Below are 14,275 nucleotides of genomic sequence, written 5' to 3' on the forward strand. Positions count from 1 at the left end.
GTTGTGTGCATCTATAGTTCATTCATTTTAGTGCTGCATAGTATTCCACTGTATGAAAATATGACAGTTTAATTAATAATTCTATTGTTCAAGTACATTCAGATTATTTCCAATTTAGAGGTTTTATGAATAATTCATCTATTCTTATGCCGTTCTTTTAGTGCATATGTGCATGTATTTCTGTTAGTTATGTACCTAGAAGTAGAAATGTTGGGTTACAAATAAGCATACATTCAATTTTAGTAAATAATATAAATCTATTTTCCAAAGTGGTTGTACTTATTTACACTAACATCAACACTGTTCATAAAAATACCTGCTGACCCACATCTTTATCAGCATTTGTTATTGTCAGTCTTTATCACTTTAGTCATTCTCGTGGGTGTGTACTGATATCACATTGTGATTTTAATCTGCATTTCCCTGATTACTCCTGAGGTTAGTACATTTTTATTTGGCTATTTGGATATCCCCTTTGTGAACTGGCTGTTAATCCTTTTATTCTTTTTTTTTTTTTCCCCTACTGCCTTGAGTCTTTTTCTCATTTATTTGTAGGAATTCCAGATAAGAGCCTTTTGACAGTTGTATAATTTGCAAACATCTTCTCCCACTATATGGTTTGACTTTACACTCACTCAAGGGTGACATTTGGTAAATAGAAGTTCTCAATTTTACTATAGTCAAATATATCAATCTTATTCATTATCAGTCTTCTCCTTTATGGTTAGCACTTGATGTGTCTTGTTTAAGAAATATTTTCCTATCACAGGTTACAAAGATACTCTTCATTCATCTTCTAAAAGCCTTGTTGTTTTGCCTTTCATGATTGAAATTGATTTTTTATATGGTGGAGATAGGGATTGAGTTCCATTTTCTTCCAGGTAGATATTCTATTATGTCAGCAATTTTGTTGAAAAGATAGCTCTTTCCATATTGCTCTGCATTCCAATTACTGTCATAAATCAAGTATCCATATGGGCATGAGTCTGTGTCTGGGAGGTCCTTGTTCTTTTCTATTATTTTCATTCCTCATCGTGACCATATCAAGGCATCATAATTTCTGTATTTTTTATTTTTTATAGCTATTAGAATAAGTCTGCCATCTTTTTTTTTAATCTTCTTTAAATAGTGTCTTGGCTATTATATATATGAAATATTATATTAATGATTCTCTATTATTATATTGTATGTAATTATTATATAATATATAATAAGTATTAATTAGTATATATTGTGATTATATATATATAAAATAGCCAAGACACTATACGCATATACAAGACACTAAAAGATACTATCTATATAATATACATACTCTAATATATAATACTGGAGCCCTGGTGGTACAGTAGTTAAGAGCTTGGCGGCTAACTAAAAGGTCAGCATTTCGAATCCTCCAGCCACTCCTTGGAAACCCTATGGGGCAGTTCTACTCTGTCCTATAGGGTCGCTATGAGTTGGAATTGACTTGATGGTATAAGATTCGGATTTGGTAATATATAATATTAGAATAATATCGTCATGTTTCACTAAAAATTTGTAATAAGAATTTGATCAAGGTGATCATTCAGGAGAAAACTAGTATCATTAATGTCTTCCAATCTATGAACATGATATAGTTCTTTTATATAGGTGTTATTTGATTTCTCTCAATGTTTTCAAATAGATAGTGTAGGAAAATCCTACAGTTATTTGGGTAGTGAAAACAATTTAGCTATAAAAAGCTTTGGATTTCCCTTGAATAACACAAGATATCCAAAGAAAATAGAGTACTATCTACACTAAGTAAAAAATATTGTGACACAAAGACTTTTACCTATGAAATTGTTATTTTTCTTGGAAAATAAAATACTTTCAGAAATATTCAAGGTCCCAGAAACAACCATTCATATACCCCATTTCATCTAAAAAAATTTCTTATAGCTATAGTCTAGCTGATAGAAATACTAGTCTAACTGATAGAAATACAAATCAAAATGAACTCAGGAAAAAAGAAAGACAAATGAAAAACGATATTGAGCTCTGAAACTAATTAAACATGTAGAGTTGGGTACAAATAACTGCTGAAAATATGATTTAAAGGACTGAATGCAAGAACCTAAAAGCAATTCTTGACATGTAAGATTCTTGTGGTAAAACAGTAATCATTTAATGGTGAATCATGTCTAATAACCCCTCTTCTCAGAAGTATGCAGGAAAGGGGGAAAGAGAGGGTAAAGGCAAAATAAATTCCTCCTCCTGAATATGTGTATGCTAATCATTTTTATTTTGATACTGACTTTGATAATAAAGAAACAAGGGACATAAGAATTTCTTTGAGAAATTTAAAATCAAACATTAATTGATTAAAAATAATTTCAGAGATCAACAAAACATAATCCCCTCAAATGCGACCAGTCTAGTAGGAGTTGGTGAAATAGTGACATAGTTCCGTGCTCATAAGAGAAAGATAATCTAATAGTGAAAACAGACAATTAAACGGGATGTATTTTTTTTTTTTTTTAGTGTTTTATATTGTCTTACAGAATTGCTTAATACTTTCAAAACAAAACAATGATAATAATGCTGAGCCTTTATCCCTTCTTGAGTCTAGGGGAATGCTTCTGATTTCAATCTTAAAGCACAATGCTGACATTTAATTTGAGACATAAATATGAAATTATTTTGAAACATCATTAAATTATGTATTTATTCTTGTTCTATTAAGGTTTCTTCTTTGATCAAGACATTAAATTTTACCAAATAAAATTTTCACAAGCTTTTTTAAAGTTTGATTAGTAATAAGAGGATTGCGATCATAGACTTTCTACTATTGAAGTATCCATTCATATCTAAAACAAACCTCACAATGGTTTTGGTGTTTTTTAATAGACTGCATATTTCTCTTTATGAGTATTTTGAGATTTTGCATAAATATTTGCACATGTGATTTACATATTTGTACTGTATTTGTTAAGTATTTCTAAGTACTTAAGTTTTTTTTTAATTTGGGCAATAATAAAATCATTATTGTCACAGGTAGATGAGGCTCAGACATCCTAATTATACCTTTTTATATTCTTTTTTTTTATTGTGGTGAAAACAGACACACCAAAATATTTGCCAATTCAACAATTTCTATATGTAAAATTCGATTACATTGATTACACTTTATTGTGCAACCATTATCACTATACTTTTCTGAATTATTTCACCACCATTGACATAAACTCAATGCCCTCCTAGTATTTAAATATTTTCAAAGTACTATATATGGAGTTTACAAGAGACTTACTTTTCTGCATCTTAAAAACAAAAATTCTGCTCAGAAAATACTTTCACCTGTCATTTTAACAGACAAAGTAGTCACTTTTTTTTAACTTTTTTTTTATTGTTGTTGAAAATATACACAGCAAAACATACACCAACTCAACAATTTCTACATGGACAAGCCAATGACACTGATTACATTCTTTGAGTTGTGCAACCATTTTCACCCTCCTTTTCCAATTTCTTCCTCCCCCATTAACATAAACCCACTGCCCCCTAAGTTTCCTGTCTAATCTTTTGAGTTGCTGTTATCAGTTTAATCCCATATAGGTAGTTCTTAAAATAGTACAATGCTCAAGGCAGACATTCTTTACTATTTAGGCTAAACAATTGTTTAGTTTTAAGAAGATTTCAGGGGATATTTCTGGTTTATGGTTTAAGGCTTAAAGATTATCTGAGGACAATAGTTTCAGGGATTCATCCAGCCTCCATGGCTCCAGAAAGTCTGCATTCCATGAGAATTTTAAATTCTGTTCTGCATTTTCCCCCTTTTGATCAGGATTCTTCTATAGAATCTTAGATCAAAATGTTCAGTAGTGGTAGCTGGGCACCACTAAGTTCTTCTGGTCTCATGGCAAAGGAGACAGTGTTTATGAAGGCAATTAGCCACACATTCCATCATCATTAACCATCAGAGAGATGCAAATCAAAACCACAATGAGATACCATTCTACTCTATCCTACAGGGTTGCTATGAGTCAGAATCAACTTGATGGCAAAGGGTTTGGTTTTTTTTTTTTTTAAGGATGGCTAAGATTAAAAAAAAGAAATACAGAAAATAAAAGAATGCTGGCAAGGATATGAGGAAATTAGAACCCTTATCCACTACTGGTGGGAATACAAAGTGATACAACCATTGTGGGAAATAGAGTGGCAGTGCCTCAAAAACTAAAAATAGAACTACCAGCCTACCACTCCAAGTTATATATCCAAAGACTTCAAAGCAGAGACTCAAACACATACTTGTACAATAATGTTCATTGCAACACTATTCACAACAGCCAGAAGACAGAAACAACCTAAGTGCTCATCAATGGATGAATGGATAAAGAAAATGTGGTACAAACATACAATGGAATGCTACTTAGCCAGTAAGAGAAATGAAGTCTTGATGCATGCTACATTATGGATGGAACTTGAAGACATTATGCTGAATGAAATAAGTCAATCACAAAAGGACAAATATTGTATGACCTCACTTATATAAAAAGACAAGAACAGGCAAATGTATAGAGACCAAAGTTTATTAGCAGTTACCAGGAGCGGGAGGGAGGGGCGAAAAGGGGTGGTTATGGACACAACAACTTTAACTATAAGAAAGGATGTGACAGTTATTACTCATGGAGTAATTAATGTAATTGCTGTCAATTAGTTGTACACAGGAGTCACTTTTTGATAACTTTCGCAATGTTTTACGTGGTTATTTATCTTCTCTGTCTTCTTCTGTCAATTTTAATAATTTATAGGTTCCTAGGGATAGCTTAGGAGCCCTGGTAGTACAGCAGTTAAACACTTGGCTGATATATGAAAAGTCAGTGGTTCAAACCCGCCAAATGCTCCACAGGAGAAAGATGTGGCAATCCACTTCCATAGAGATTTACAGCCTTGGGAACCCAAAGGGGTAGTTCTACCCTGTCTATAGGATTGCTATGAGTCAGAATTGACTCAACAGCAATGAGTTTCTCTGGTTTTAGGGATAGCTTATAGAGTGTGAAGAACAGTGAGTTGGCAGTGGTTAACAACCAAATAGAACAGATGAGCAGGAGCAAATTAAGTCAACAAGGAGATGAAGAAGGGAAGCCAGGAAGTGAAGTGAGAAATCCATAAATAAACTAAGAATATATATATTTTTTATCACTATAGAACAACAAATCACAATAATAGCTAATACTGTCAGATAATTAGAGCTATTTTCATGTGCAGGTACTGGTCTTAGCAGGGTAGCCATTTATGGTTGCTTAGGCAGTATATTGTACAACTCCAGGGCCACCGTTTACATACAGGTCTATAGGAACGGTGATAGGTCTATAGGAATGATGTCCCTTGCAACTGTTTAATGCCAAATACAGTGGCCCTCAGTTAAGTACTTTATATATTAATATGTGTACTATTATCATAGCATTTTATAGATAAGGAAACAGAGAAAGAGATTAGGTATGGTGATGGTTATGTGTCAGCTTGGCTAGGCCATGATTCTTAGTGATTTGGCAAACATTATGCCGTCATCTTCCATTTTGTGATCTGATATGAGCAGCCAATCAGCTGAAAGAGGAGTTTCCTTGGGGGTGTGGCCTGCATCCAATATACATGGAAGTTCTGGCAAAGGTCGCCTTTTCTTTATCTTACAACCAACTCGTCATCCTCTGACCTCTGCTTCTTGGGGTGTGAGCCAGCAGCCTACTATCTGACCTGCAGATTTTGGGATTCACCAACTCCCACACCCCCAATAGCCAGTAGCCTGCCATCTGACTGCTGATTTTGGGTTTGTCAGCCCCCGCAACCATGAGAGTCAGGAGAAGCCTCCAGCCTGATACCCAATCCATGAATTTGAGACTTGCCAGCCTCCACAACTGTATGAGGCATTTCCCTGAAATAAATCTCTCTCTGTATATACATTTATATATATATGCTTCACTGGTTTCCTCTAGAGAACCCAGCCAAAGACATTTGGTACCAAGAGTGGTTATAGAGGAAAAAAAAATAGTAAGGATGAGTTTTCTGAATTGAGTCCAAAGTCTGGCCAGACTTAAAGGTTCTGATAACTCTGCCTTCAGTATAAAGAGGGCACTGCTAATTAATGGTATGAGGTGGCAACAGAAATATGCAAAACATCACCACCAAGCCTGACTTGGCTACAACCACTGCTGAGTGCCTAATCTACCAGCAGCAGAGACCAATAATGAGTTCTGAAAATGGTACCATTTCTATGGGCCATCAGCCAACAATCTGGTGACAGGCTGATTAAATTGGACCACTTCCATCACAGATAGGGCAGCATTTTGTTCTTACTGGAATAGTCACTTACTCAGGATATGGATTTGCCTTCTCTGCACGCAATGCTTTTTAGGAAGAACATATATTTTTCTGTCTGAGAATATCATTGAACATCACCAAATTCCAGTCTTTTTATATATAAATATGCCCCAATTAATCTTAGCTTTATGATGTACATGAAAATTTAAGTTTAGAATAAATTTTCTACTTCATGAATCAAAATGATCGTTCAGATAATTGATTATATACATATATATCTTAATCACATAGATTTATGTGTCTCAAAGATTTCATTTAGACTTTTAAAAACAAAGTTAATTTTGACACAATAAATTTTTTTCAGGTGGATGTAAAAATGTAAAGTTATTAAAATTTGGCTATTATAAAAGTATATATATATATACACACACACACATATTTAAAAAACATTGAAAGAATATTGGAGCCAGTCAAGTATGCTGTGATAGAATTCCTTCACTGTTGCAACGATTATGTGATCTGACCACAGAAAGCTAAGTCAGAGAATAAGCTGAGACATATAAAAGATACTAAGAGCTCAGCTGCTAAACAAAAGGTCAGCAGTTCAAATCCACCAGCCACTTCTTGGAAACCCTATGGGAGCATTTCTACTCTATCCTATAGGGTCGCTATGTGTCAGAATCAACTGGACGGTACACAACAACAATGACATTAGAATGCACCATAATTCATTAAAAGTAAGTTGCAGACAAGAAGAACATGGGAGGAATAGACCTAAGTGTTGGTGAACATGGAACCATAGCTTATAATATCTCTCCATTGCTGAAAAAGTAAAGTGTAAAGTCCTTAACTTTATATTTTGGTTCCCCATAGTCTTCCCCATAAACACATCTTCTGCTATATCCTCCATCAGGCCTCTCACTCCGGTTTCCATTTTACTCAACATGGCTTCACGTCTCCTTGGCTTTGCTCATACAGCTTCTTTATTGGTTTAACAAGATTTTGACTCAGAGATGAGATTCTGTATTAGAATGGTGTGTGAAATCAAGTTACACTTTTTCCAGAAGTCATCTGCTAATTAGGGCAGACTGATTCCACTTTTTAGCTATTATTAATAATGCTGCTTTGAACATTTACGTACACATTTTTGTGTGCACAAAAATTTTCATTTCTCTCGGAAATATATCTAGGAGTCGAATTGCTGCATCATATAGTAGCTATGTTTAACCTTATGAGAAACTACCAAGTTGTTATCCAAAGTTGTACCATTTTATATTCTCATTAGCAATGTACGATGATTCCAATTTCTCTATATCCTTCCCCAAAACTTCCTTACTGACTAATGATATTGAACATTTTTTATGTGTGTTTTTTGTTTTCTTGTGTGCACACTTTTTTTTTTTGGCCATTTGTATATCTTCTTTGGAGAAATGTATATTTAAATTTGTATGTATTCTCACATATTCAGTCGGTTGTCTTTCCATTTTCTTGATAGTGTCTATTGAAACACAAACGTTTTTAATTTTTATGGAGTCCAATTTTATTTCATCTTTTTTGTTTGTATTTTTGATGTCATATCTAAGAATCCATTGCCATATCCGAGGTCATGCTGCTTTATCTTCCTGTTTTCTCATAAGAGTTTTATAGTTTTAGCTCTTACATTTAGGTCTTTGATTCATTTGAGTTAAATTTTGTATATGGTATGGGGTAAGGGCCAAATTTCACTCTTTTGCACGTGGCCTTCCAGTTGTTCTAGCACCATTTCCTGGAAAGTCTATTCTTTATCCATTGAACTGTCTTGGTACCCTTGTCAAAAATCAGTTGATTATAGATGTATGTGTTTATTTCTGGACTTTCAACCTTGTTTTGATTTTTTGTAAAAAGTCTTGAAATGAGGTAGTATGAACCCTCCAATTTTGTTCTTCATTATTAAGATTGTTTTGGCAATTTGAGGTCCATTGCATTTCCATATGAATATTAGGATATGCTTGTCCATTTCTATAATAATGGTAGTGTCACTTTGATAGGGTTTGCATTCTGGTTGTGCAGAATGTCAAGGTCAGCCAGAGATGAGAGTTTGGAGCCTTTTCAGGTCTTTCCTGAGCATGCACACAGCCCTGCACATGCACACAACTTTATGCATATGAGGGGCCTTCTAGATTCCTGGGAATATGCCAAAGATTTCCAAAATCCCCTATGAACATCTCATCCTCAAGGTTTTTCTTTCAAGTATTTTGGTCAGCTTGCTGTTTGCCCCAAGTATCATCATTGCCTCAGGCCGTTGCCATTGATTGTTTCTGAAAAATGTCCCTGGGAAAAGGCTGTTCATACTGGAGGAGTTCTGAGTCAGGTCAAGTAAAAACTAGGCTTGTGAGTGGTATTTTCCAGGGAACTTCCAGACCGGTCAAGTAATGACAATTATTTCGGAATGAGGCTTTAGAGGAGCCCCAATCTGATTACCCACCCTCTAGTGGCTGCTAGGCTGCTAGTATGTAACATGACCGCAGGACTGTTGGTTTTCAAGGCTACCACAGAGATGGGAAGAGGGCAACTGGGAGAGGGCAAAGTGAACAGAGTAATATAAAACACCACAAATGTCACTACTCTTACTGAGATTCAGTCGTTTTTCATGAATAAATGTTCCTTTGGTTAATTTCTAGAGCTCTGAAAACATTGCTTTTATGGAGAAGAGGATTTTCAGAGGTTCTTATGCCACAACTCCTGCTGATGTCACTCTTCCTTGTTCTTTTTTTATAAAAATATTAGCTAGCTGGCACTCTGTATTAAAACATTCAAATTTAAAGAAGATTTTAGGTGACTTTTTCATAAAATTCTGTGATAGCACCTATAATTTGACTTGAGTAATAGTGCAATTCAGCAGATTCACAGCTAGATGACTAAATATTAACAAAGAGTTGATTAATAAGTTGATTTCAACCTGGAGGGAGGTCTCTGGTGACTTTTTTTTTTTTTTTTGGTCTTAAATAATTCAACAGCTTTTGAACAATTCGGATAAATATATAGATTTTTTAAATCAATTTTTTAAAAGTAATGTTACCTAAGTGATTTTATTTTTCAAATATTTGCCAAGATGCAACACTGAGCAAAATAAATGTGACAAAATTCAATGTGAAGTCCTGCATCTGTTTTTTTTTTTTTTTAATTAACTGTATTTTGCATATTAGGGGAGGAAAATGTAATAGCAATTTGTTAATGGAAAAGGAAGATAAGAGAAAAAGAAAGAAGGAAGATAAAAAAGGAGAAAAGAAAGCTAGAAGTTTTAGTTGACCACCAAAATGCTATGCTTAACAGTTGGGTAAGATTACGGCTGGTGTGCACACACATACACACATAACTGCTCTTGAACACACTATTAACTCATTCAAAATGTATTTATTGACCACATACTATGTGCAATCTACTCTGTTAGATACACTAGGCACAAATATTTAAGGAAAAATTACAGGCCTTGTCCTCAAAGAGATCACCGTCTAAAAAGATAAATGAAAACAGATTGTAATACAATGTGATGTGTTATATTAAAGATAAGCACACAAAGTGGTCAGAGAACATTCAAATAGAATGGCTAATTGCTTGAAAGGAAAAGCTTAGTGAGTAAGTACATATTAACAAGCACCCAAGGGTTTGAAGAAAATTCCAGGGACAGGAAATAACTTGGCATTTATTGAGCATTTACTATGTGTTTGGTGCTGGAGTAAATAATAATTATAATAAAAGAAGCAGCTCTTTGAAGATCACAGTCTAGTGAGACACTCCCCACCAGCAAAAAGAACTTCCCAACTACCTTCAAATGAAAATTAGCTGAAAGAGCTTGGTCAGTTACTAAGTTGGAAAAAGTAGCTCTGCAGATGACTTCTTCCAGTTCTAGACTGATGAAAGGTAAAATTTCAATTCATGCTGTAACAAGCTATATGGAAAATACTTGGGTATTATGCAGGGAATTGGAGATGCGCAAAAAAGATTAGAGTCATCTGCAACTAGTCGTAAAATCCTAATACAAGACCAGCACAGTCATCAAACTTTTAATTAAAGACTCGAAAATAGTTGCACCTCTACAATGTGCTAGCTTCCTCTGAACTTCTTATTACACAAGCATTTTTTCATTCAATTGCTACAGCAACTCTGAGCACTGAACAAGATTTATAATATCACAGATTGGATGACAGATAATGGTGGAAGCTAAAGATAATAAATAATTATTGGTACCATCTGGGCTCTGAAAAACATCCTTTTAAAAAATGCATTTCAGAGTCCTACAAAAATAGAAGTTGTGCAAAATAAAACAAAAATGTTAAATTTAAATTAGATGTGAGCAAAGACACTAATTAAGAATACATGGGGGGGAACAGATCTAATTTAGAAGTAATTGACACTAAATTATTCATAAAATAGGATGGTTTTACAGATTACCATCTACACTAATGTAGTAGAATAACTTCTCTATTATTCTCTTCATTGTCAAAGAAAGCAAATCCCACCTAATTTGAGCCATGGGGCCATTCTGATAGTATATCCACTTTTCAGCTGAGAAGTCTGGTTAGTATTGACAGCAGTGCATATTAAATTCAATGTGGAAAATATAGCAATTATACATACATACGATCAATTTAGTCAGGTCTTCCTGCATTGATGGAAAATGAGTTAATCATATACAAATGCTAGTGGATAGTTTTGTAAAGATATTAGGTTTGTAAAGATGTTAAATCTTTCTAAACTTTTATCAGCAAATTTTTTTCTTGTTATCTGGCTCTTTCCTGAGATGGCACCAACGAATGACAGCCCAGAATACCTACCCACACTTCTATCAAGGCTTCTCAGAAGTAGCTCACAGGAAAAAATTCCAAGTAGAAGCCAAGAAGAATTTTTAAAATTGTAGTCCCAGCAAATACACATATTTACTAAGTGCATACAATATACCACACAGTTATTTTACATATAGCATGGTACATACATTCTGTTTTATTTAACTCACTACAAATGCTCAAAAAAGATGTCAGGATCTCCATTGCAGATAAGGAAACAGGCTTAGATAAATTTAATGACTTGCCCAAACTCCAGTGATTAATTGTACTATTCCAACCATATCATGCAATGGATGAAAAGAGAGAGAATAGAGCAGGAAAAAATCTAGAAGTTATAATGACCAAAAATGTCCCAAACTTGGTGGGAAAAAAAAAAATCCATAGATCCTATACGCAGAAAACTACACCTATGGAGGCCACACTCAAACTGCTGAAAACCAATGACAGAGAACAAAACAACTCATAAAAAGCAGCCAAAGTGGGGTGGGATACATATTACAATCAGGAAATAGACGACAGGAATAACAGAATAACATGTAATTTCTCATCAAGGGAATAAAAAGGAGAGCAGAAAAAAAAAAAAAGAATAACATCTTTAAAGTACTAAAAGAAAGGAAAAAGAACAAAGAGGGAAAAAAAAACACTGGGATTTCTATGGTGTTCCAACTCACAAAGACCCCACGTGACAGACTAGAACTGCTCCGCAGAGTTTTCTTAGCTGTAATCTTTACATAAGCAGACCACCAGGTCTTTTTCCCCCAGAACTGCTGGGTGGGTTCAAACAGCCAATCTTTCAGTTAGCAACTAAGTGCTTTACCTTTGCACCACCAAGGCTCCTAGAGGATTCTATATACACCGCAAACATCCTTCAAAAATTAAGGTGAAATAAAATATTTTAAGGTAAATAAATAAAATAAAGCTGAGATAATTTGCCCTCAGTCAGTTTGCTAAAAGAATGTCTTCAGATTTGAGGAAGAAAGACACCAGGTGGAAAACTCAGATCTATAGGAATGTCTTCAGATTTGAGGAAGAAAGACACCAGGTAGAAAACTCAGATCTATAGGAATGTCTTCAGATTTGAGGAAGAAAGACACCAGGTGGAAAACTCATATCAATCAATGGGGGCAGAGAGGAAAGGGAGGTGGGACAAGCACCCAAAATTGCATATATGTGGATATTAGAAGACAAATATTTTCTTTCTTAATTTCTTTAAAAGAAAACTTGGCCACTTAAAATAAGAATGATAACATACTGTAGGGTTCATATGGATTTAGAAGTAAAATATATTACAACAATATCATAAAAGATAGGATTAAGGTCTATGTATTCATATAGTTCTAATGTTTATACATTTGAGGTGAAGATGTATAATATTAACTCTAGGTAGATTATGATAAAATAAGGGTGCATTATTAGACTCCTTAGAGTAAGCACTAACAAAGTAATGCTAAGAGATACAGATTACAGATTAAAATAAAGGAATGAAAATAGAAATATTACAAAGTATTCAGCTAATACAAAGACAGAAAAGAAGGAGAAAAGGAACTTAAAATGGCAAAATAAAAAACAGAATGACAGACAAAATAATATAAATAATTACATTAAATGTACACAGACTAAACACACCAATTAAAAGATACAAATAGGCAGACAGAATAAAATAATAAAACTCAACTATATGATATCTAAAAAATTGCATTTGAAATATAATAAGACAGAAAATAAAAAATGGAAAAGATATACTATGCAATCTTAAGAAAGCTAGTGAACACATATTAACATCAGAAAAGCTCAACTGTAAGTCAAGGAATATTATCAGTGATAAAAAATGACATAATCATAATGATAAAAGAGTCAATTATTCAGCAAAACATAGCAATCCTAAATGCGTATGCAAGAAATAACAGCTTCAAAATACATGAAACAAGTCCCATTTAAATGAAGAGAGAAAAAACAAAAATCAAGAGTTTGAGACTGTAATACTCCTTGCTCAGAAATTAATAGAAGGTAGAAAAAAGAATCAAGAAGATGTAGAAGATTCATACATTACTAACCAAATTCATCTGATTGACATTGATAGAACACTGAAACAAACAACTGTAGATGATATGTTTTAAATTTTAAAGTATTGAAAATCTATAGAAAAATATTATCTGACCCAATATAACTAAATTATAAATAATAATAAGATAAATCTAGAAAACTTCAAATATTTTAATTTTAAACAACACAATAGTAATAGCTAATCGGTTACAGAAAGAATAACAAAAGAAATTAGAATATATCTGCTGAATGATATTGAAAATACAACATATCAAAATTTGTGATATACCTATAGCAGCATGCTAGGAGGAAAACTTAAAGTTTGAATGCTTATATTAGAAAACATAAGAATAAAAATCTGTAAGTTTCCACATTATGAAGTGAGAAGAAGAACAAATTAAACACAAAGTAGAAGAGAGCAAACAATAAAGATAAGAACAGAAATCAATAAAATAGAAAATGCATAGTGGGGAAAAAAGAAAATCAAAACTTGTTCCCTTGACAACATCAATAAAATTGATATACCCTTAACAAAACTGATTAAAAGAGAGATCACAAATAGCAAAATAAGAATTGAGAGAGGAAATATCATTATAGATATAAAAAAATTTTTTAAGTTATTTTTTTATTGTGCTTTAGGTGAAAGTTTACACCTCAAGTTAATTTCTCATACAAAAATTTATACACATATTGTTATGTGATCCTAGTTGCAATCCCTGTAATGAGACAGCACCCTCCCCCTTTCCACTCTGGGTTTCTGGTGTCCACTCAACCAGCTCTTATTCCTTTCTGCCTTCTCATCCCACCTGCGGACAGGAGCTGCCCATTTAGTCTCGTGGATCTACTTGAACTAAGAAGCACACTCTTCATAAGTATTATTTTATGTTTTATAGTCCAGTCTAATCTTTCTCTGAAGAGTTGGCTTTGGGAATGGTTTTAGTTCTGGGTTAACAGAGAGTCCAGGGGCCATGTCTTCCGGGGTTCCTCTAGTCTCAGTCAGACCATTAAGCCTGGTCTTTTTATGTAAATTTGAGTTCTGTACCACACTTTTCTCCTGCTCCATCAGAGACTCTCTGTTGTGTTCCCTATCAGGGCAGTCATTGATGGTAGCTGGGCACCTTCTAGTT

Source organism: Trichechus manatus, unplaced genomic scaffold, assembly GCF_000243295.1.
Source record: "Trichechus manatus latirostris isolate Lorelei unplaced genomic scaffold, TriManLat1.0 scaffold00141, whole genome shotgun sequence".
In the NCBI taxonomy this organism is placed as follows: Eukaryota; Metazoa; Chordata; class Mammalia; order Sirenia; family Trichechidae; genus Trichechus; species Trichechus manatus.